The sequence below is a fragment of the Glycine max genome, chromosome 20, assembly GCF_000004515.6.
Source record: "Glycine max cultivar Williams 82 chromosome 20, Glycine_max_v4.0, whole genome shotgun sequence".
Taxonomy (NCBI): domain Eukaryota; kingdom Viridiplantae; phylum Streptophyta; class Magnoliopsida; order Fabales; family Fabaceae; genus Glycine; species Glycine max.
Genome location: NC_038256.2, coordinates 13,297,192 through 13,320,931, shown reverse-complemented (window position 1 = coordinate 13,320,931; position 23,740 = coordinate 13,297,192). Strand labels below are relative to the sequence as shown.

The 23,740-nt window shown below is 38.4% G+C and overlaps 1 long non-coding RNA gene and 1 pseudogene across 1 annotated transcript; both read right to left on the bottom strand.

Annotated features, from left to right (window-relative positions):
- Positions 1–875: 875 nt before the first annotated feature.
- Positions 876–2,520, bottom strand: LOC106797751 (uncharacterized). The gene is made up of 4 exons (XR_005890445.1): positions 2,322–2,520; positions 1,482–1,643; positions 1,122–1,173; positions 876–1,009 (listed from the first exon to the last, which is right to left on the bottom strand). It is a non-coding gene; the product is annotated as an uncharacterized lncRNA (long non-coding RNA).
- Positions 2,521–2,749: 229 nt separating this feature from the next.
- On the bottom strand, positions 2,750–10,274 carry LOC100796012 (probable arabinose 5-phosphate isomerase; annotated as a pseudogene).
- Between the last annotated feature and the right edge of the window lie 13,466 nt (positions 10,275–23,740).

Sequence of the window (23,740 nt, the reverse complement as noted above, 5' to 3'; positions counted from 1 at the left end):
GCAATATTTTTTGGGATTTGATTCCTATAATTAATCAAAGGTATGGCATTTTAAAGATAAAATATAATTGTCCCTAAAAAAATAAAATAAGCGGGCAGAGAGAGATAATAAATTGTAATTCTATTTTTTTAACTAATTATTATAATTATCTTTAATTTTTTTTAAATATGACCTGTTAAATTCTATTTTTTATATTTTATAAACGGTTAATTTGGGACTTCAGACAATTACTATTTGGGGCTTCAGGTAATTACTATTTATCAGATAATTTGCATTTATCACATTAATGTAGTTTTACAAGAAATCACTAATTTAATCTGATTAATTTATCACCTTTTTTCTTTGATTTTTTTAATCTTCAACATCAAATTATGAATATCTCACAATAAATTTTGCTATTTATTCAAAAGTGATATATTCCTACCGTAAAAAAAAAAGAGCGATATATTCCTAAGATAATTACTTTTTAGTAACTAAATATTTTAAATATTTTTATTTTTAGTCTTTAAATTTTTTAGTCCCTAAAACTTAGTAATAATTAAATTAAATTATTAGTTGAAATATTAAAATTAAATAATTATTATTCAAATACTTTTAAAGAAAATTATTTGTTAACAACAGAATGAGTTAACTTCCACATGTACAAATTTAATTTAATTATAAAAAGGAAGCATAAAATGTAGAATACCAACATCATCTCTAGAGCCTTTGTCAAACCAACAAGACGTGTCAAACCAACAAGACGAGGAAGTCGCACAGTTCCTAATCCAGGAATTATTCCAAGCTGAAGTTACAGCATCCACCTATAGACCCCCCTCCCTCTCACCATCCACCAGCCCCCCCCAAAAAAAATTAAAAATGCACATGTAACTTATGAGCTTATCTCATTCACCAAATTAACATTAACCTTAAGACAATTAATTTCATTGCTGAAATCAAACAGAAAAGGGTAAGGCACATAACAATAACTAAACATACCCGTAATGCCATCTTCTTAAGTTGATAGCAGCTGAAAAATGGGTGATATTCAGATTAAATAACAACAAAATTCCATAATCAGAAGTTAAATTAGTAATTACAATGTCAAGGATAACTCAGGAATGCCTTAAGATAGTTCTCACCAAATATGCTAAAAATCCCCTCCTTGTTTGTTTTGACTTATGATATCCATTCCTATTTCATTAGAAAGCAAGTAATGAAAATCAAATTTCAAAAGACAAGACATAAGAATAAGACAAATAAAAAAGGTACCTACTAGTACAAGTGAACCAATAACTCCGAAATTACATTCAAGATTTGTAATTTTAATTTGTAAGTAAATCGAAAATTTTTTATTTGCATTTTTACTCTGATCGCAAAATTACATTTAAGATTTTTAAAAGTAATTTTTTTCAAAGATTTAATTTATTTTCCCATATTTCTTAAATATAATTTTCATTTAAATATACTGCATTAGTAACAAAGCAAAATTGAAGATATACCATCAAACACTTCCATTTTGATTTGGGCCATCTATAAGAATCCAAATCACTCGTTCCAATCAACATCCCAGTACAACACCCGCAAGATAGGAAGATGGTATTATGACACAAGCAATTAGTGGACTCCATGTCATAATCTCTTGGAAACTATTCCAATCCAACCTGAGCGCTAAAACAATTGCAATTAATAAAAGCTTCGTGTAAAAAAATAGAACAAGATTCCAACACAATATTATTAGGCCAAAATGTAAGCTATCAAATAAAAAAAAAAAGTAAGTGGAAGAATTCAAATCATTTGTCTAAAACTATGGCGTATCCTAGATTCCTTAGACCAATTAAACAAAGTTAGCACCTACCTTCTATTGCCACCGAGTAACAGCAAAAATCAGTTATATAAATTATTCTAACACCAAAATCCCACTTGGCCACTTGTGCTAACTGGAGGGCATGCATTCGAAGAAAAAGTATGCAAGTCCAATTCAAGTGCAACAACCTCCGGTGAAAAAAATACCAATGGTAGAGCCAGTTCATAACTTTGATTTTCTCATTTTATGAAATTACATTTACTACCTGATCTATGTAGTCTGTTTTCTTTCAATTTTTTGCAGGACTAAGAAACAACAGCTTTGCCACCACGGGCGAAGATGAAAGTTAAGAAAGAAAGAAAAATTAAAAACCAGCAGAAACTAGACAATTTATAAATCTCCATAATGTCGTAATTAATGTTCAATAGAGGAATTGACTTTGACAAACTGCTATTGAATTAGAGCTGAAAAAAGCTCACAAAATTAGGCAGACAAGAAAAATATGAAATCAAAAAGGAAAGTCAAACATGCATACCTCTTTTGGCAGCAACTTCCATCCATGTTTCAAATGAGGTTTGTCGTAGTTTTACGCCAGCCATGACAAACCTTTTTGCATACTTATTAATCAACTCGCAATCATCCGTATTATAACAAATGCTGCAAATGATCAACCCCGGTAATAGGTTGGAGGCATATATGGAAGAGAACGAAAACATCATAGCAAAAAAGCTTAACCCAAATCTAGGAAATTTATACAAACCAGTAATATTTTAGATTTATAGCCTTACAGATAAACAGGAACCAGTTGCCTTCATAGCCATACAATCAATATACTGTTTTGTGGAACTAACAACAAAATAGGATTTGAAATGAGTCTGCCAACCAAACAACTAAGAATAGTTATATCTACTAAATGTCTAGTTACTACTTTTGGAGGTAAAATCCAAATTCAAATTTAAAAGACTAGTCTTCACTACAAAACAAAAATGAGAAAATGTTAGAATTTAATATACTTGAAAACTATATCTGTTGTGCCTGGTTGTAGTGGTAAATCATTCTTCTTCAGAAACCTCATTACTTCCACCAACAATTTAGTACCATTGTGGTTCTTAGCATACGCTTGCAGCAAATAGACAGAAACTTACCAATTAAAAATTGGAACAGAATCAAAGAAATTCGATTCTCTGCAAATTGGAAGCTCGTCCTGTTTCTTCATCACATCCTTCACCTGCAATTCAAATTCCGATCAGAGCACAATAAATTAGTGCAAAACAAAAGCAAATAGAAGAGAAAACGGAAAAGGACCTTCAAGAAAAGGCTCTTCCCGATCTTGCCGGCGGGATGGTTCGCGGCGTACTCCTCCTTGGTGAGATTCCTCGCCTCCATGAGTGCGATGGCGATGGTGTCGCCGAACACCATTTGAATAGCAGTGGATGTCACTGGTGCGAGGTTGATTGGACAGAGCTCTCTCCGGAGCGGCAAATGCACGGACATGTCGCACGCCGTGGTGAGCGCGTTGCCTTCGACAGAGGTGAGCGCGATGAGGAGCGCGCCTTTGGCCCCCGCACACAGCACAAGGCGGAGGAGCTCCTCAGTGGCATAGGACTTGCTGAGGAGGATAAGCACATCGCGATTGGTGAGGATTCCAATGTCACCGTGGAAAGCATCCACTGGCGAGAGAGACGAGCGTCTGCGAGATCTTGTGTGCGACAAAGCCGGATTTTTCGACATCGGTGAAGAAGACGATGCCGGCGGCATTGAGGAGCGCGCACGTGAAGGCTAGGGTTTGGGAGTGGTCGATGTGGTCGAAGAAGAAGTTCAGGTGGCTCTGTTGCGACTTGAATAGCGCCGAGAGGGTGGCTTCATCAATGTGGCTCCTCTCGTAGGGAGTATAAATAAATAGATAAGAAAAAGAGAACCCTAGACCTTAAGTGATGAACGAGACACACCCTCATATATCCCCAACTTCGAAAGAGTAAGCTAGAGGCACCCACCCACCCATCCAATGGCTTCCATTTCTGCTCCAACAAGATCACTTCTCTTCACCCATTCAACCAAACACTTCTCCGGCCACCATTCCTCTCTCAAACAAGAAGTGGAAATGCCCTTCAAACAAGAAGTGGAAACGCCCCTCAAACAAGAAGTGGAAAGGGTTCGAGAGATCGCCAAAGTTTTGCTGGCTGCGCGTGGATGACCACTCATTTAGGGCTTTTAATTTAATTAATTCAATTGAGATAACGACGGGTTTTTAATAAAACCCATCGTAATATTTATGACCAACACACATGCTAAGGCGGTTTTCAATAACCGTCTCAGAATATGCATCGCAAAAGACTTTTATCATAAAATAATTACAAAAATGTCACCGCCTCGTTTTCTAAGGCGGTTCCAAAAGAACTGTCATAGATTGCCTGTCGTGAAAACACAAGTTTCTAGTAGTGCTAGTGATGCAATCCTATCCCGCAAGGGCATTGCGTAGAAGACTCCAAGTAGATTGGGCTAGAGATCCAAGGGAAGACCCTAGGGTTCTCATGAGCCTTAGGGTAGATTTCGAGCCCATGGGCTAAGTATGAGGCCGCTTATCTTTGTAAATATTAGAATAGGTTTTTCCTTCGTTTGGGCCTTGTATTTTGGCCATTCTAGTAGTATAGGGTTTTAGCCTTGTATTTCGGGGCATTTTGAGTAGTCTTTGTAGTAAGGACTTTTTTTTGTATTTTCATGTTTTTTGTCATGGGGGTGAGCTTAGCTATTATAGGGGGTGTGTAGCTAAGCTCTAGCTTCTCATCTCAAGGAGGTGAGCTTAGCTATTAGAGAGGTATGTGTAGCTAAGCTCTAGCTTCTTTAGGAATCTTCTTAAGGAAGCTTCTCAAGGAGGTGAGCTTAGTTATGAGAGGGGTGTGTGTAGCTAAGCTCTAGCTTCTCAAGGAAGTTTTCTCAAAGAAGCTTCTCAAGGAAGCTACCTAGTCTATAAATAGAAGCATGTGTAACACTTGTTGTAACTTTGATGAATGAGAGTCTTATGAGACATACTTCAAAGTTCCACTTCTCTCCCTCTTTTATTCCTTCAATTTCGTGCTCCCCCCTCTCTCTTTCTCTCCCTCTTTCTTTTCCTCCATTGAAGCATCCTTCCAAGCTTCTTATCCAAGGCTCATCTTGGTGGTAAAGCTCCTTCTTCCATGGCTTATTCCCTAGTGGATGGCGCCTCGTCTCACCTCTTCTCTTTTGTCTTCCGCTGCATCTCCATGGTGGATAATCACCATTAGAGGACCTCATTGAAGCTCAAAGATCCAGCCTCCATAGAAGCCCCACAAGCAAGCTTCCATCAGCTAGGATCAATATTTTAGTTGATCTATTAAATGTCAAATGGCTCCACTGCCGTCAGCCAAAACTGTCAAGTGATTAAATCAAAACATACACTCTAAGGGAGTCCCCGAGGAGATTTGCAAAAGATAGGATGAGGTTGCATGAGTTATCACGCCTTTTAGAAAGAGACAGTCAATTTGTGTTTTTTCACACACACAAAAAAAAGAAAACAAAATTAAGATCACCAAAAGAGGAAAGAATGTCATGAACATTGCACAATTTTTCATTGCATTGTTGCATACAAAACCTACATTTACTTCATTTCACGGTGAAGTTTGCATGTTCATGCATTCCAAAACTCATGTTTCACATCAGGCTATGAGTCCATAGATTTCTCATTATATACCAATTTTTGAAATCCAATTGCATGATTCATAGGACTCAACGTCCTTTGTTTTTTTTCATAAGACTACAATGTCTTTTGCTTCATAATTTCAAAGACTAAAATGTCTTTAGTCTTTTACGTTTTCAAAGATTTCAATATCTTTTGTCTTTTATGCTTTCAAAGACTACATTATCTTCTATTTTATGATTCCAAGACTACAATGTCTTCTGCTTTATGATTTCAAAGATTACAATGCCTTTAATCTTTTACATTTTCAAAGACTTCAATGTCTTTAATCTTTTACATTTTCAGAGACTTCAATATCTTTTGCCCTTTACGCTTTCGAAGACTACAATGTCTTCTATTTTATGATTCCAATACTATAATGTCTTTTTGTTTTTCACTTTCAAAGAATTCAATGTCTTCAGCCTTTTACGCTTTCAAAAACTACAATGTCTTCGGTCTTTTATGCTTTCAAAGACTACAATGTCTTCAATCTTTTACATTTTCAAAGACTACAATGTCTTCAATATTTTATGCTTTCAAAGACTACAATGTCTTCAACCTTTTACATTTTCAAAGACTACAATATCTTCAGTCTTTTACATTTTCAAAGATTACAATGTTTTCAGTCTTTTACATTTTCAAAGACTACAATGTCTTCAATCTTTAATGCTTTCAAAGACTACAATGTCTTCAGTCTTTTATATTTTCAAAGACTACAATGTCTTCAATCTTTTACGCTTTCAAAGACTACAATGTCTTTAGTATTTTACATTTTCAAAGACTACAATGTCTTCAGTCTTTTACATTTTCAAAGACTACAATCTCTACAATCTTTTGTGCTTTCAAAGACTGCAATGTCTTCAGTCTTTTACATTTTCAAAGACTACTACAATGTGTTCAGTGTTTTACGCTTTCAAAGACTACAATGTCTTCAGTCTTTTACATTTCCAAAGACTACAATGTCTTCAATCTTTTATGCTTTCAAAGACTACAATGTCTTCAGGCTTTTACATTTTCAAAAACTACAATGTCTTCAATCTTTTACACTTTTAAAGACTACAATGTCTTCAGTCATTTACATTTTCAAAGACTACAATGTTTTCAGTCTTTTACATTTTCAAAGACTACAATGTCTTCAATCTTTTATGCTTTCAAAGACAACAGTGTCTTCAGTCTTTTACATTTTTAAAGACTACAATGTCTTCAATCTTTTACGCTTTCAAAGACTACAATGTCTTCAGTATTTTACATATTCAAAGACTACGATGCATTCAATCTTTTACATTTTCAAAGACTACAATGCCTTAAATCTTTTACATTTTCAAAGACTACAATGTGTTCAGTCTTTTACATTTTCAAAGACTACAATGTCTTCAGCCTTTTACGCTTTCAAAGACTTCAATGTCTTCAGTCTTTTACATTTTCAAAGACTACAATGTCTTCAATCTTTTATGCTTTCAAAGACTACAATGTCTTCAGTCTTTTACGCTTTCAAAGACTACAAGCATCGCTTGTCAATGTCAGGATTCACAAGCGATTCTCCTCAAATTTTAGCCAGCCCACATCAATTAGACCTTGCACCTTATGCTTCAGGGTCCTACAATGCTCAATGGAATGCCCTGGGGCTCCCCCATGATAAGCACTTGTTGCATTCGAGTTGTATCCTCGAAAAAATGGAGGTTGAGGAACCTTGGCTGGGGTTGTGGCTACCATTGAATTATGGAGTAGATATGGGAGCAAGTTAGCATATGACATTGGAATTGGGGTGGATTCTACAAGCTTTTTTGCTGCAAAATTCCTTCCTTTGTTAGTGTTTTGGTTTGTGCTAAAGGTGGTGTTTGGCATTGGTTGTGCGACATGCAGGCTTTGTGGTTGATTTTGGGATAGCCTTTATGGATGATTGGGTGGTGGGTGTCATACCCTAATTTCGTCCGGGGACCTTTGCTCGATGACGTGCGACCATTCTTTGGTCCTCGTGAGGTGCTTGGCACCCATCATTAGGCAATTTGTGAAATTCCAGGACATGCCGAAAAACCAAAAAAATATTGATGCACAATCCGTAAGTTTCCGTGACACACCGGAAATCAAATGGAAGCATCGTTGCATAATTAAGTGAGGTTCCGTAACATTCCGTAAGTCAAAAAGGGGATGATTATGTAATCCGCAAGGTTCCGTAACATTACGGAAAGAAAACAAGTATCGTTACGAAATTCGTAAGTTTCCGTAACTTTACGAAAAAAGAATCACCAAAAAACAGCAGAGGGGGGTGTACTTAGTAAAAATGGGGGTGCAAATAGCACCCAGGCCCACTTGGGCCCTCTGGAATATTCCTCCAGAAGGCGGTTGCTTCTGGAGGAAGCAACCCTGCTCGCCTGGGCGAGCTGGGCGGCAACCACCTCCCCTATTTTGCTATAAATAGGGGAGGAAGGCAAGAAGGAAGGGGTTCAGCCCCTTAGGCACTTCTCTCTCTTTCGAATTTGCTTGGAAAAATTGTTTCCGTGAAGAAAATCTAAGCCGAGGCGCTTCCGAAACGTTTCCGTAACGTTTTCCGTGAGGAATCTCGCAAAGGTTTCAACCGTTCTTCGACGTTCTTCATTCGTTCTTCATCGTTCTTCGATCTTCAACGGGTAAGTACCTCGAACCAAGCTTTTCGATTCATTCTATGTACCCGTAGTGGTCCACATTGTGTTTCGTGCATTTTTATCCTCGTTTTGTTTACTTTTTATACCCCCTCTTGACGTGCTTAAGCCATTTTACTTAAGTCATTTCTCGCTTAACTTAAAAATAAAATAAATTTCCACCGAACGTTTGAATTGTATTATCCGTTAACTTTGGTTAAAATAAATTCCGACCGTTCGGTCGTGCCGTAACCACGTTGGAAATCAAAAAGAGGTAAAAAATAATATAATAATAAAAAAAACATCTTTTAGCAAAATAAAGCGGAAAATCAATCGGACGTTTTCTCTTTGGGATTTCTCATTCTTAATCGAATTGATTAAAAACTAAAGTGAAACTAAGGCTAAAATCAACTCGCCTAGTCAAGCTCGTCCATAAAAAATAGGCTTTTGAAGTTTGTCATTTCAATTTCTCACTAAGTAAAATGGATCGTTTTTAAGGTCCAAACGCCTTAAAAAGATCACCACTTAAGTAAAAAAGAATCATTTGATAAGAAAGAACTACGTAGGTCTGATTTCCTCATCACAAATTGAGGAATACGTAGGAGCAAAGGGAAACACCCTTGTCGACCACAAAAGGAAAAAAAATATAAAAAGGATATAAAGGATATAAGGACATAAAAGGGAACATAAAAATCAAAGTCATGTTTGCATAGTCGATTAAAGGCTGCCGTCCCTTGGGACGGACGTGTGGGGTGCTAATACCTTCCCCGTGCGTAAATACAACTCCCGAACCTTTTCACTTAAAAGTTCGTAGATCGCGTCTTTTCCGGTTTTTCCGACGTTTTCCTCAAATAAATGTTGGTGGCGACTCCGCGCGTATTCCTTTCGTGGAACACGCATCCCGCGAGTCACGCGTCGCCCTCCCGCCGAAGGGTAGGTTGCGACAGTGGGTAATGAGAAGGGCTGTTATTGGCTGAGTAATGACATTGTTGGGCTGGTGGGAAATTTGGCCGTGTAGGAATGGCAGTCACAACATGGGTTTCTCCCTCATTCTCATCCTCTTCATTTGCTCCAGTTTTCTCATTCGTCAAAGTAGGATGATCAAACTTGCTTCTTTTCTGACCCACTTCAATCCTTTCGCAGGAGAAAACTAAATCAACAAAGCTTGAAGGTGTGTAGACCACCATCTTTTCATAGTAGAACACTGTTAATATGTCTACTATCATTGTTATCATCTCCCTTTTCGTCATTGGGGGTGCCACCTGGGCTGCCAGATCCCTTCACCTTTGGGTGTATTCTTTGAAGGATTCATGCTCCTTTTTGCACATGTTCTATAATTGCATCCTATCTAGAGCCATATCAGAATTGTATTGACACTACCTAACAAAGGCAACCATTAGGTCCTTCCATGAATGGACTTGGGAAGGTTCCAAGTTAGTGTACCAGGTAACCGCTACCCCAGTAAGACTTTCTTGGAAGAAATGTATCAGCAGTTCCTCATCTTTTGCGTATGCCCCCATCTTCCGACAATACATCTTTAGATGGTTCTTGGGGCAAGTAGTCCCCTTGTACTTGTCAAAGTCCAACACCTTGAACTTGAGAGGGGTGATGATATTGGGTACTAGGAACAACTCTTCTAGGTTAGCAAAGGCATAATATTCGCCTCCTTCAATGGCCCTGAGCCTTTCCTCTAGGTAATCCAATTTCTCCCATTCCACCATGGCAGGAGGGACTCTTCCCACCGCAAAATGCAAGGGTTGTGGTTGTGGGTGAATTTGAGGTCCCTCTAGAGTGTTTGGCAGGGGTATGCCACCAACTGCTTGCCCCTCAGTGGCATATCCAAGGCAAGGCTCGAAGTCGGCTAGATTGTGATTGGGTACTTCATGTGTCTCCCCCATGGGTAGACATGTGCATGATTAGATTGAGGTTGTTGGCTCTCAATGGGTATAGGAGTGGAGTTATTGACATTCTCAACAGGAGTGTGCGCCACATTGGGTGGTGTATAGTTGGGAGGCAAACCATATGATGGGGAGGCGTGCTTGTTGTGAATTTGCACAAAATGGGGGTCACCCACATCCGAGGTTGGATGATTCATTTGGTTGAGGCCAGATGGGGGAGTCAGGTCCACCCCAGCAACAGCATTGGCAGCGGTGACTGCAGCCGCATTGACTTCCATTATCTATTTTATGCTCATCATGGCCTCCATCATTGTGTCCATTTGCTCTTTCATGGCCTCCATGTTGGCCTTTATTCGCTCTTGCACCTCCTCTGTTTCACCCATTACTCTAGCTCTAGCACGCGTTCGTTAAGGACACCGTAAAGTGCGTTCTTTCCCTTTGATAACAATGATTACAGTTCGGTTTTCAAGGAAAGAATGCAATGATCAATGCAACCAATGAAAAGTATAGATGTATGCGAATGATGCATTATTGAAGTAGGTTCATAGCTATCATCATGGTATCTAACACATGTAACGGTTGAATGTTGTGTGAATATTCACGCTTTATTGTGACTTTCCTTGTTCTTTTTTTTTTGTTATTTATATTTTGTTTTGTTTTCCCCACTTCCTCTTTTTCTTTTTGCAGAGGAAAATGCAGGGGTCATGCATGAGTGAACATGACATGCAAACGATGAAAATAGAATGTATGCAGTTGCCGAAGCAAAAGAGCATGCTAAATGCAGATGTTTGGTAATGCAGAGGTTTATGCAATGCACAAATATGATAAATGACAAATGCAAGAATGGTATGTCCATTGCGATGCCATGAAGAAATGCATGATGCAATTAAGGAAAATGCCAAAGTAAGTTTGCTACGTGCCCTTATTTTAGGGACCTAAATGGGAGGAACTAAAAGGCTTTTAGTGATAACTCCCAAGGCGGTTATATCTCTCTCAATGGTTTCTAGAGATATCATTCCTTTTGACATCAATGTTGTGGCGGTAGGGGCTACCAGCGACAACATATCATCAAAGAGAAAAACTCTAGATGAGGTTTCACTATCATCAAGCAAGTTGGAGACTTAGCATGATCACATATCCACCTCTACTTCCTATGTTCCCACGGACCCGGGTATAGGACCCTTTTTTCAACTCACTGTGTGTGCAAAAGTGTTTGTGTTTGTGTGCATCAAATGAATAAATATCTATCTCATGCATGCATTTAAAAAACACACTAAAGCCTCAAAGAGTTATGCACAAGAACATAAGAGAAATAAAGGGAAACCGACAAAAGGAAAAGTCATGATAATGCACAAGATTAGGAGGCCTAACTCTCTTAAAACAGTCCCCAGTGGAGTCACCAACTGTCACAACCTACCCTTCAGCAGGAGGGCGACACGGGACTCATAGGTGTGTCTTCCAAGGAAGAAAAACACGTGGAGTCGCCACCAACATTTATTTGAGGAAAACGCTAGAAAAACCCAAAAAACGATGCTCTACGGATTTTGAAAATTAGGGTTCGGGAGTTGTTTTTACGCACGTGGAAGGTATTAGCACCCCACGTGCTCGTCACACGGGACGACAGCCTCTAATTGAATGTGCAAGGCATGACTTCAAAATTATGTATTTTCCTTTTTTTATGTTTTTTTTTATCTTTTTGGCCTTTTATGTTTTTTTTTTACATTTTTTGTGTTTTTTTTATATTTTTTTATCTTTTTATGTTTTTTACTTTTTTGTGGTCGACAAGGGTATTGCCCTCGCTCCTACGTATCCTCAGGTGCGATGAGGAAATCAGACCTACGTAGTTCTTTAAGAAATAAATGTTGGTTAAGTTGTTTTTATTTTTTTTGCAAGATTGATTTTAACCAAAAAAAAGTCATTTAAGGCGTTGGACCTTTAAACGATCTCTTTTGGGTGAGAAACATTAAGGCGTTGGACCTTGAACGATCTCTTTTGGGTGAGAAACGTTAAGGCGTTCGACCTTGAACGATCTCTTTTGGGGTCGACAAAAGCAAGGCTTTTGCTCCTACGTATCCTCAATTGCGATGAGGAAGTCAGACCTACATAATTCTTCGCGACCGTTTAAGGCATTGGACCTTAAAACAGCTTCAAATGACCTTTCTGCGGACAAAGCTTGGTTTGTGAGTTGATTTTAGCCTTTGTTTGACTTGGTTATTTATCAACTCATTTAAAAGAACTTTCAAAGTAAAATGTTCGGTTGGAGCTTATTTACCTTTTTTTTATTAACCGAGGTTACAGTGAACGATCAGTTGAATTTTATTTTAACAGTGATTAAACAAGATTACAACAAAAGTGATTGGTTGAAATTCATTTTATCATTTATTAGGCCAAATAATGGCTTAAACGATCGGTCGAAGCTTGTTAAAAACGGAAGAAAAGGATATCGATATGAAGAGGAAAGCAAACAAAGCAAGAATGGACCACTAAGGGTGCATAGAATGAATTGAAAGCTTTGAAATAAAAAACTAACCGGTTGAAACTCGACGAACGATGAAGAAAGAATGAAGAATGGAAAAGAACGACGAAGAGCATCCACGGAATTGATCATAGAAACGTCTCGAAAGCGTTACAGAAGCATCTTGGCTTGGATTTTTTCCTTCTTTCTTCTTCTCCTCACTAATTTTAAGTGATTCTTGAGCTCCTAGGGAGCTGGGATCCTTCCCTCAACCTCCCACACCCCTTTTATAGCCAAAAATTGGGAGAAGCTTGCTGCCCAACTCACCTGGGTGAGCTAGTTGCTTCCTGACATAGTTTCTTGAGTGCACCCCCCAAATTGATTAGTTCACCCCCATTTTCATTCACCTCGAATTGATCACGGAAACATTACGGAAGAGCCTCAGCCTTGATTTTCCTCTCCATTCTCCTTCTTTTCACTAATCTTAAGTGAAATATGCTTGCCCAGGGTGCTGGACCCCTTCCTCTCAGCCCTCCTATGCCATTTTATAGCAAAATGGGGGAGGTGGTTGCCACCCAACTCGCCCAAGCGAGCTCAACTGGCGAGCTAGTTGCTTCCTGATGAAGTATCTTGAGTGCACACCCAAAATTGATTAGTTCAACCCCATCCAGAATGTTTAGATGGGTCCAATGCTAGTTACACCCCCAGTTTGATGAGTGCACCCCTATTTTGTGTTTTTGGTTGATTTCTTTCCGAAACATTGTGAAAATTTACGGATTATGCGGCGATGAGTGCTAAGCATTTTAAATCGGTCAGCCAAAGTCCGTACATTGATGAACAATTGTCCCCAGATGAAATTAGTGTATGACAGGGCCAAAACATTTATAGTAGCCAAGATGAAGCTACTACTTCACCTTGCTCTAATGAAAGTGAAGAAGCAAAAGGGGAAGAATCTAGTGAAGAAATCTACCCCCAAGAAGAAGGACAACCTTTAGTGGTTAAGGAGAAGTGTAAGGAGGTAACTGTCTCCTCCAGCAGGTTAGCTAAGAAGGAAAATCATTTTACAATAAAGGCAAACATTAAAGAAACTTCCCCTCTTAGACAACCTCTACATCTTCTCCTTTGTAAAAAGACACTTGTTAGCACTGCCACACCTCTTAGGCTTGAGGTTATTCCTCAAGTAAAGGAGTTGTTGGATGAGGGTTTGGTTCATAAGAGTTTAAATCTTTGTGCTCTGTTGGTGCCCAAAATGGGTATTATTTGGCACCAAATCCCAAAAATAGGAGATATGATGAATGTGTTGGGTGGTGCAACCCTCTTTTGTAAATTCACTCTTTGATGTAGCTCCATGTGGAACTTGTAGGCCTTGGATCTTCTTCATCAATGGATTCCTTTGCTTCTTGAAGATGAATGACAACAAAGTGGAGAAGGAAGATGATTGGAGACACCACTTCAAGGAGAAGATGAGTCAAGAAGAAGCTCACCACCATAGGAAGTCATGGATAAGAGCTTGAAGGTAGAAGATGACTGGAGGGAGAGGGAGACAAGGAGAACGAACTTTTGTGCCTCAAAAGAGGTCTGAACTTTGAAGTGTAATTCTCAAATGATCAAAGTTAAAAAAAATGCACACACATGGCCTCTATTTATAGCCTAAGTGTCTCACAAAATTGGAGGTAAATTTGAATTTCTATTCAAATTTCACTTGAATTTGAATTTGAATTTGTGGAGCCACATTTTCATTAATTATGATTAGAGAATTTTAGCTATGGTTCAGCCCACTAATCCAAGATCAAGTCCAAGATTCTCCACTAAGTGTACTTAGGGGTCATGAGGCATGTAAAGCATGAAGGACATGCACAAAGTGTGACAATATGATGTGGCAATAGGGTGTAGCAAGCAAATGCTCACCTCCCCCTCTAAAATTTAATTGGATTGGGCTTCTCCCAATTCAATTAAATTTATTTTCGAACACACACATCAAATATTCACTTAATGCATGTGAAATTACAAAACTACCTCTAGTACAAAAACTAGTCTAGGTGCCCTACAATACCGATGTAGCTCCATTGAAGCTTGTAGGCCTTGGATCTTCTTCATCAATGGAGTCCTTTGTTTTTTGAATTTTAATGGCAGCGGAATGGAGAAGAAGAAGAGTGGAGAGGAGACACCACTTTAAGGAGAAGATAAGTCAAGAAGAAGATCACCACTATAGGAAGCCATGGATAAGAGCTTGAAGGTATGAGAAGATGAATGGAGGGAGAAGAAGAGAAGGAGCACGAAATTTTGTGCCTCAAAAGAGGTATGAACTTTGAAGTGTAATTTTCAAATGATCAAAGTTAAAAATGCACACACATGACCTCTATTTATAGCCTAAGTGTCACACACAATTGGAGAGAAATTTGAATTTCTATTCAAATTTCACTTGAATTTGTGGAGCCAAGTTTTGGGAGCCAGAATTTCCCTAATTATGATTAGTGAATTTAAGCTATGCTTCAACCTACTAATCCAAGATCAAGTCCAGAATTCTCCACTAAGTATGCTTAGGTGTCATGAGGCATGTAAAGCATGAAGGACATGCACAAAGTGTGACTATATGATGTGCACCTCCCCCTCTATAATTTAATTGGATTGGGCTTCTCCCAATTCAATTAAATTTATTTCCTAACACACGCATCAAATATTCACTCAATGCATGTGAAATTACAAAACTACCCCTAATACAAAAATTAGTCTAGGTGTCCTAAAATACAAGGGCTGAAAAATCCTACATTTCAAGGGTACCCTACCTACATTATGGAACCCTAAATACAAGGCCCAAAAATAATGAAACCATAATCTAATATGTAGAAAGATAAGTGCACTCACACTTAGCCCATAGACCCGAAATCTAACCTAAGGCTCATGAGAACCCTAGGGCCTTCTCTTGCATCTCTGGCCCAATCTACTTGGAGTCTTCTATCCATTGCCGTTGTGAGGTAGGATTGCATCATTCCCTCCCCCCTTGAAAAGGATTTGACCTAAAATCCCGAGGTTCTTGAAACTCTAGGCTTTTTTCCTCAACACCTGTAAAAACAACAAAAACATATATATTAGTGGTGTTTGGTATGTTGATGTAAGGTAAGGTCTGAAAACCTATTTCCTGGGCATCGCCCCATGTAGGAACATGGTTCCTCACCAACTCAATGACTGATGCTATAAGTATAGAAAAATATGGGACAAACCTTTTGTAAAAGTTTGTTAAGTCATGGAAGCCCCAAAATTTTCTTATACTTGGTGGAGTGGGCCACTCAAGAATGGCCTTTATTCTCTTAAGGTTCATGGGAACCCCTTGATCACTATTTGATGTAAGCTCCATTGGAGCTTGTAGGCCTAGGATCTTCTTCATCAATGAATTCCTTTGTTTCTTGGAAGATGAATGGCAGCGGAATGGAGAAGGAATAGAGAAAGGAGACGCCACTTCAAGGGGAAGATGAGTCTAGAAGAAGCTCACCACCATAGGACGCCATGGATAAGAGCTTGGAGGAAGAAGGAGATGAATGAATGAAGGGAGAGGAAGAGAAGAGCACGAAATTTTGTGCTCTAAAAGAGATCTAAAATCTGAAGTTTAATATTCAAATGATCAAAGTTCCAAAAAATGCACACACATGACCTCTATTTATAGCCTAAGTGTCACACAAAATTGGAGGGAAATTTGAATTTCAATTCAAATTTCACTTGAATTTGAAATTGAATTTGTGGAGCCAAACTTTGGTGCCAAAATTTCACTAATTATGATTAATGAATATTAGTTATGGTTCAGCCCACTAATCCAAGATCAATTCCAATATTCTCCACTAAGTGTGCTTAGGTGTCATGAGGAATGTAAAGCATGAAGGACATGCACAAAGTGTGACTATATGATGTGGCAATGGGGTGTAGTAAGCAAATGCTCACCTCCCCCTCTAAAATTTAATTGGATTGGGCTTCTACCAATTCAATTAAATTTATTTCCAACCACATGCATCAAATATTCACTTAGTGCATGTGAAATTACAAAACTACCCCTAATACAAAAACTAGTCTAGGTGCCCTAAAATACAAGGGCTGAAAAATCCTATATTTCTAGGGTACCCTACCTACATTATGGAGCCCTAAATACAAGGACAAAAATTAATGAAACCTTAATATAATATGTACAAAGATAAGTGGGCTCATACTTAGCCCATGGGCCCAAAATCTACCCTAGGGCCTTCTCTTGCATCTTTGGCTCAATCTTCTTGGAGTCTTCTATCCAATGCCCTTGGGGGGTAGGATTGCATCACTATTTAAAAAATTAAGAAAATTAATTAAATAAAACATATCTTTTTCTGTATTTTCATGTTGATTATTCCTTACAAAAAGTATGACAAACCAAAGGTGTCCCATATGAGTACTTAAGTTTGTATTGAAACTAAAAATAAGAACAAACCTACCTAATGTCCCTATGTACACAAATCATGAAGATGTTGGGTGCACGATCGATTTTACAAAAGAGGGTTACACCACTCAAAACATTAATCATACCACTTATTTTAGGGATTTGGTGCCTAATAACACCTATTTTTGGCACCAACAAAGCACAAGGATTTAAGCTCTTGCGAACCAAACCCTCATCCAACAACTCCTTTACTTGAGAAATAAAGTCAAGCCCAAGAGGTGTGGCAATGCTAACAAGTGTCTTTTTACAAAGGAGAAAATGTGGAGGTTGTCTAAGAGGGGAAATTTCTTTAATATTTGTCTTTATTTCAAAATGTCTTTCCTTCTTAGCTAGCCTCTTGGAGGAGACACTTACCTCCTTACACTCCTCCTTAACCATTAAAGGTTGTCCTTCTTCTTGGGGGTAGATTTCTTCACTAGATTCTTCCTCTTTTGCCTCTTCACTTTCACTAGAGGAAGGTGAAGTAGTAGCCTCATCTTGACTACTATAAATGTCTTGGCCCCTCATAATCATGGTTTTCTTGGTGGGGGTTAGTCGTCCTATACGACTAACTTTTGTATAGAAAACATTTTCCAAAACTTGTATAGTTCCCCAATTTATGGTTATTTTGTAGTGATTTTTATAAATAAATCTTGTTTTATGGTTAAAGCTATCTCTAGAATATGTCCATTGGATTTAATGATGAAATATGTGCAATTTCAGGAGAAAATGAGGCTAAGTCATGAAGTGCAGTGACAGTTGAGCTTAGCTCATTAGTGGGCTAAGCGCGCATCCACCACTAAGCGTAGCTTCAGTGCACTTAGAGCGACAAAAGAATTTGGCAGGGCATCATCATCAAGGTCGCGCGTTAAGCGAGAGATCAGTGCGCTAAGCGCAGCAGTTGTCTTCAACCAGGCTCAGCGCACCACTGGCGCTAAGCTAAAATCCACTTACTCGCGCTAAGAGCGATGGTGGCGCTAAGTGCAACATCGCGAATTCAGAGCCTATTTAAAGCCTGTTTTGTGCAGTATTAGGGTACAATGCCCAGGGCACAGAATTCCACAGCACACCACAGTGCCTATTTTAGGAAAAGAGCTCTGGAGGCAGCAAGAGGAGCAACTTTTGCATAGATACCTAGGTTTTGTAAGCTCATTATTGTTAGGGTTTCTTCTATAATGGCTGGCTAAACACCCTTGTTGGGGATTTCTAGAGAACAGCTGATGTAATTACTTTAATACCTAATTGATTGTGTTTCTTGTGTTCAATGCTTCTTTCAGTGCTTAAATTTCGTATGCTCTTGGTCTAATCACCCATTTGTGTGCATAGTTAGGTGAATTTAGCATTGGAAAATGTATTGTTGCCTTAGAACTTGAATGAAGCAGAATTGAAACTTAGTCTTACAAGAGGGATCTGCGGATTAAGTTTTGGTTTTAAGTATGCTATTACAATAATGCTATTTTGTCTAAGTCTAGTCCAACAAGAGGGATCTGAGGAAAAAGTTTAGGCTAAATTAGTCTAAACTTTCGTAAGCTATTTAAGCTAAGTCTAGTCCAACAAGTGGGATCTGAGGATGAAGCTTAGTTTAAGTTAGTCTAAACCTAGGAGGGCTGTCTAAATTGAGCCTTGTCCGACAAGAGGGATATGAGGACGAAGCTTGGATTGATTCAGTCTAACTAGGGATCGAGGTTTAGTAATTTAGGCTGCAACATAGAACACAAAAGCATGATTGATTAGAGAAACAACCTTATATGCATCAACTGGTATGTTAGAAAGACCCAACACTTCTACCTACTGCTGTCAATTTTACTTGCATTTTTATTGTTTTTAGCCTAGACTTAGTTTAATCATGTTCTAAATCATCAATTATCAATGTTTCTTTCAACAATGCCTTATTTCTGAATTAAACCATGTCTTAGACTAGTTCCCTGAGTTCGATACTCAGATTCATCCGTTTTAATTTTAAATACTTGACGATCCGGTACGCTTTCTGGCAAACCAGATTTCCCTTGAACGTATTTGTATAAAGAAAAAGTGGACCAAAAAGTAACTGCAGGGAAAATCCAACAAAGTATTTATGGCGCCATTGCCGGAGAACTAAATTTGAGAAGAGTTTAGTTCAGTTTTACGGCATTGCTTTATATTTTTTTTTTCTTTTTGATTCATTGATTGTTTTTGTTCATATTTTAGTTACCGTACATTCATTATTCTTTTGGACTGGATAATTGTTGTTCTATTTTCTTGTATGCAAAGAAGATCTATTGTAACGACGCATCTCGTTGCTACGGTATCCACACTTTAATATTCAACAATTTCAATTTTTATAAAAAGAACTCCCTTAATTTTTGCTTATGAAAATAGAAGTGATTTTGTCACAACATAAATTCATCCAACAACACGCCATTACTTAAGTGAATATGCATAATTACATAGAAACAATAATTCGGTACATGTCATACACATAACGAAAATTAAATTTGTTCATAGATATAATTAAAATCCCAGTTTTACATCTTTAATTCAACAAAATAAAACTTAAAAACCAACTACGAAGGATTGATTACAAAACACAACTCTCTCCCAAGATAATGCCAACGTCATCACGTTGGCTCGGCAACTCCTCACTAGAATCTTACTCCCTACACCCTGCCACTGTCATTCTGCTCCCACGAACAAGGTTCGTGATCATCACAGGTATCAACCACACGATACAAATTCCAAATAACCACAATTAGCAAGGAACATAGGCAAACATGATGAGCATACACAACAATCATTATTCAACACTCATATCCAACAAATATTCATCATCCACATCCAACAATTACTCATCATCCATCCATGGACCCAATCAAGACTGCACAGAATGATGCATGCACCTGACTCAACACTCAGATGCAATGTGGTACGTACCAACAACAACCAAATCTCAGGAAATAGCCTAAGCGTGTCCACACGACACTCTCAATTAGGGAACTGTACTGAGTTTGTCGAGACCACCCAGTTGTGCATGTAACAGCCCCCCTCCCATAGGTGATGAGCCTGAGAGCCCAAAGGTGTTTCCTACCAGGTGACAGCCCCCTAGTACAAAGTACACTTGGCCATAGTTACTCTATTTCCTGTGTCATATGAGCTATGATCATGGCCAAAAGTAAGTGCCAAAGACCATGGACCAATTAAAGCGCCTAAGCATCCCCTCAGGAATGCTTAGATTCTCTAACCACGCTACCCCCCCCCCCCCCCCCACGTCTGGGTCATCCGACAAGGTCAATGCACTCTACCCCCCATGACATACACTCCATACGACGTGTGAATGTGGCCAAAAGCTAGTGCCAAAGACCCTGGAAGGTCAGTGCACAGTGCCCCCCACGAACATACACAGCATCCAACGTATGAACATGGCCAAAAGCTAGTGCCAAAGACCCTAGAAGGTCAATGCACAGTGCCCCCCACGAACATACACAACATGCACATGCCAATGCATTTCCAACATCAATCAACATTCCATTTTTATGTCATTCACAACATAAATATCATCTCATCTCAATGGCGTTATCAACAACAACAGCAACCTCATTTCATATTCACTTATTCATCAATAATAACAATTCATGTTGACATGGTCTTTATTAACAACGTCATCTCAAATTAATATCATCATAATTATCATTATCATCACATATCAATTAAAATCCTCAATAGCGACATCAACAACAAATTGCATTTCGTATATATATATATATATATATATATATATTTCTTTCATGCCTAAGATTCACACTTATAGGTCTTCAAGCAACACAAATCAAACAAACACAATAATATCATTATATTGTATCCCATTCGCCAAAACATAGGTTCTCCTAAAAAACTAGCATGCATATCAATAACAATTTTATCGCATCCCATTAGTTAAAAACATAATTTTCTTGGAAGAAAAATCATCATGCAACAGGGACAGGCAGATATCCTCATAGCTAGGTTCCCTGACCCTAACTATGGTGTTAAAACGGTAAATTTTATAATAAACTCCCCTCACCTATCGTGAGCTACCCCGCGGGTTCCTCGTCGCGTCACTTGAAGATTCCTTTTCGTCCTTGCTCATCAATTCAACGCAATCCTCTCGAAAGAAAACAAAAGGTCAGATTAGGGTTTCGTTCTCTACCAAAACCGCAAGCCAAGTTGGAAGATTCCACTTTGGTTGAAGGGTTCCTATCGGTGTGGGGTTTCAACGGAGAGCAACGATGGTTTGTGGTGGCTAATGGTGGATGTGGGTGATGGAGAAAGTGCTTGGGATGTTAGAAATGGCTTTGGAAGAAAGAAAGGAGAAGAAATGGCGTTTTTCCTAAGCTACACGAAAGCAAAGGCTGAAATGCTTAAATAAGAAATGCTCTCGGGAATGGAAGCTTCGAGCACACTCCAGACATCTTCTCAAAGATCCCAACGGTCAGATCGTGTACAAGTGTCTTGTGAAGCTGCAGACCAAATTTTGGTAAGATCTAACGGTTAACAAAGGCTGGGCAGCGTTTTTACCGAGGAAGCTCATGTAGCTTCCTCAAGAAGCTTCATTAAGAGGCTTCCTCAAGAAGCTTCCTCGTGGCTTCTTTGAGAAGCTTTCTCAAGAGGCTTCTTTGATAAGCTAGATCCTTATCTACCCACACCCCTCTATTAACTAAATTAACCTCCTTAAAAATAATTACGGATAAAATGACACATCAAATACAATCAAACATCAAACATAATTATTAATATATAGATATATATATCAGGGTGTTACATCTACTGCAAATGATTTGATTTCATTTGATTTGGAGATTAACGCCACCTGTAGAAGGCATAATTGTTAGTTGCTTTATACGACTAGTTTTTGAATAGAAATCATTTTCCCACCGCTAAGTGCTCTTCAGCGCGCTTAACGCGAAGGAGAATCTGGCAGAGCATCAGCATCAAAGTCGTGTGCTAAGCGCGAGATCAGTGCACTAAGCGCAGCAGGTGCCTTCAACCAGGCTAAGCTCGAGACTGGCACTAAGCCCAATTTCACTTACTCGCGCTAAGCGTGAGGGTGGCGTAAGTGCAGCGTTGCAATTTTAGAGTCTATTTAAAACCTGTTTTGTGCAGAATTAGGGTACCACCTTTACCACCTTTATGACACTTTTATGATAGCTTCTGCAGACGGCCAGGGCACAAAATTGCATAGCAACCACATGCCTATTCGGGGAAAAGAGCCCTAAAAGCAGAAAAGAGGAACAACTATGCATTGAAGCCTAGGTTTTGTCATTTGAGAGAGATTATTGAGTAGAGAGTGAGTGTGAGATGCTGAGAAGAGGAGGAGGAATCCCTCTTCTTGTGTAAGGAACTATCATTCTCTGCTTTTAATCTCATTTATTGTTAGGGTTTCTTTGTAATGGCTGGCTAAACACCCTAGATGGGGATTTCTAATGAACAGCTGATGTAAATACCTAATATCTAATTGATTATGTTTTCTGTGTTCAATGCTTCCTTTAATGCTTAATGTTTGTATGCTTTTGGTTTGATCACTCATTTGTGTGCACAGTTAGGTGACTTTAGCATTGGAAAATGTACTGTTGCCTTAGAACTTGATTGAAGCAGGATTGAAACTTAGCCTTACATGAGGGATCTGTGGGTTAAGTTTTGGTTTAAATTATGCTGTTACAATAATGTTGTTTAGTTTAAGCCTAGTCTTACATGAGGGATCTGCGGACGAAGCTTAGGCTAAATTAGGCTAAACTTTAGTAAGCTACTTGAGCTGAGTCTAGTCTTACATGAGGGATCTGCGGACAAAATTCAGTTTAAGTTAGTCTAAACTTAATAGGGCTGTCTAAATTGGGTGTAGTCTTACATGAGGGATCTGCAGACGAAGCTTGGATATTCAGCCTGACGAGGGATCGAGGGTTTAGTAATTTAGGCTACAACATAGAACACAAGAGCATGATTGATTAGAGAAATATATTTCTATGCATCAGCTTGTTTGTTAGAAAGACCCAACATATCTACCTATAGTTGTCATTTTATTTACCTTGCATTTGATAGTTTTTTAGCATACAAGTTTAGTTTAAATTTTGTTTGAATCTATCACTTATACATGTTCTCTCAATAATGCTTCGATTCTGAACTTAATTCAGGCTAACATTAGTTCCCTGTGTTCGATACTCAGATTCATCCATTTTAATTTTAAATACTTGACGACCCGGTGCGCTTTCCGATGAGAAAACTCCCCATTGAAAATTTCCTTGAGACATAAATGCACAAAAATAACTGCAGTGGGGAGGCAACAAAGTATTTATGGTGTCGTTGCCGGAGAACTAAACCGTTAGTAGAGTTTAGTTCAGTTTGCAGCATTGCTTTAATTTTGCTTTTTCAATTTTTTTGAATCTTTTGACTAACATAGTAGTTTTAGTACATTTATTGTTCTTTTGAACTGGATAACTGTTGTACTGTTCTTGTATGCAAAGAAGATCTTCCGCAGGTGATTTGGTTCCCATTGATTTAGAGATTAATGCCACTTGTAGAAGGCGTAATCAGGAAAGAATTATAAAAATTTTGCAGGACTTAGAGGCAACAGCAATTCTAGAGGAAGAACCTCAATCTTCTGAGGCATCTTCTAGTTTTCCTATTGTAGAACATTCTCATTTAGATCCTAGTGAAGACTACATCATGGCTGAAGAGCCAAGAAGAGTTACTCTGGAAGATTATTCAAGTTCTAATGTGCCATAATTTTTCACCAGCATTGCACAACCAAAAGTTCAAGAAAAAACCATTACTTATCCACCATCATTGATTTAGTTAATTCATAATAATTTGTTTCATGGATTACCAAATGAAGACCCATATGCACA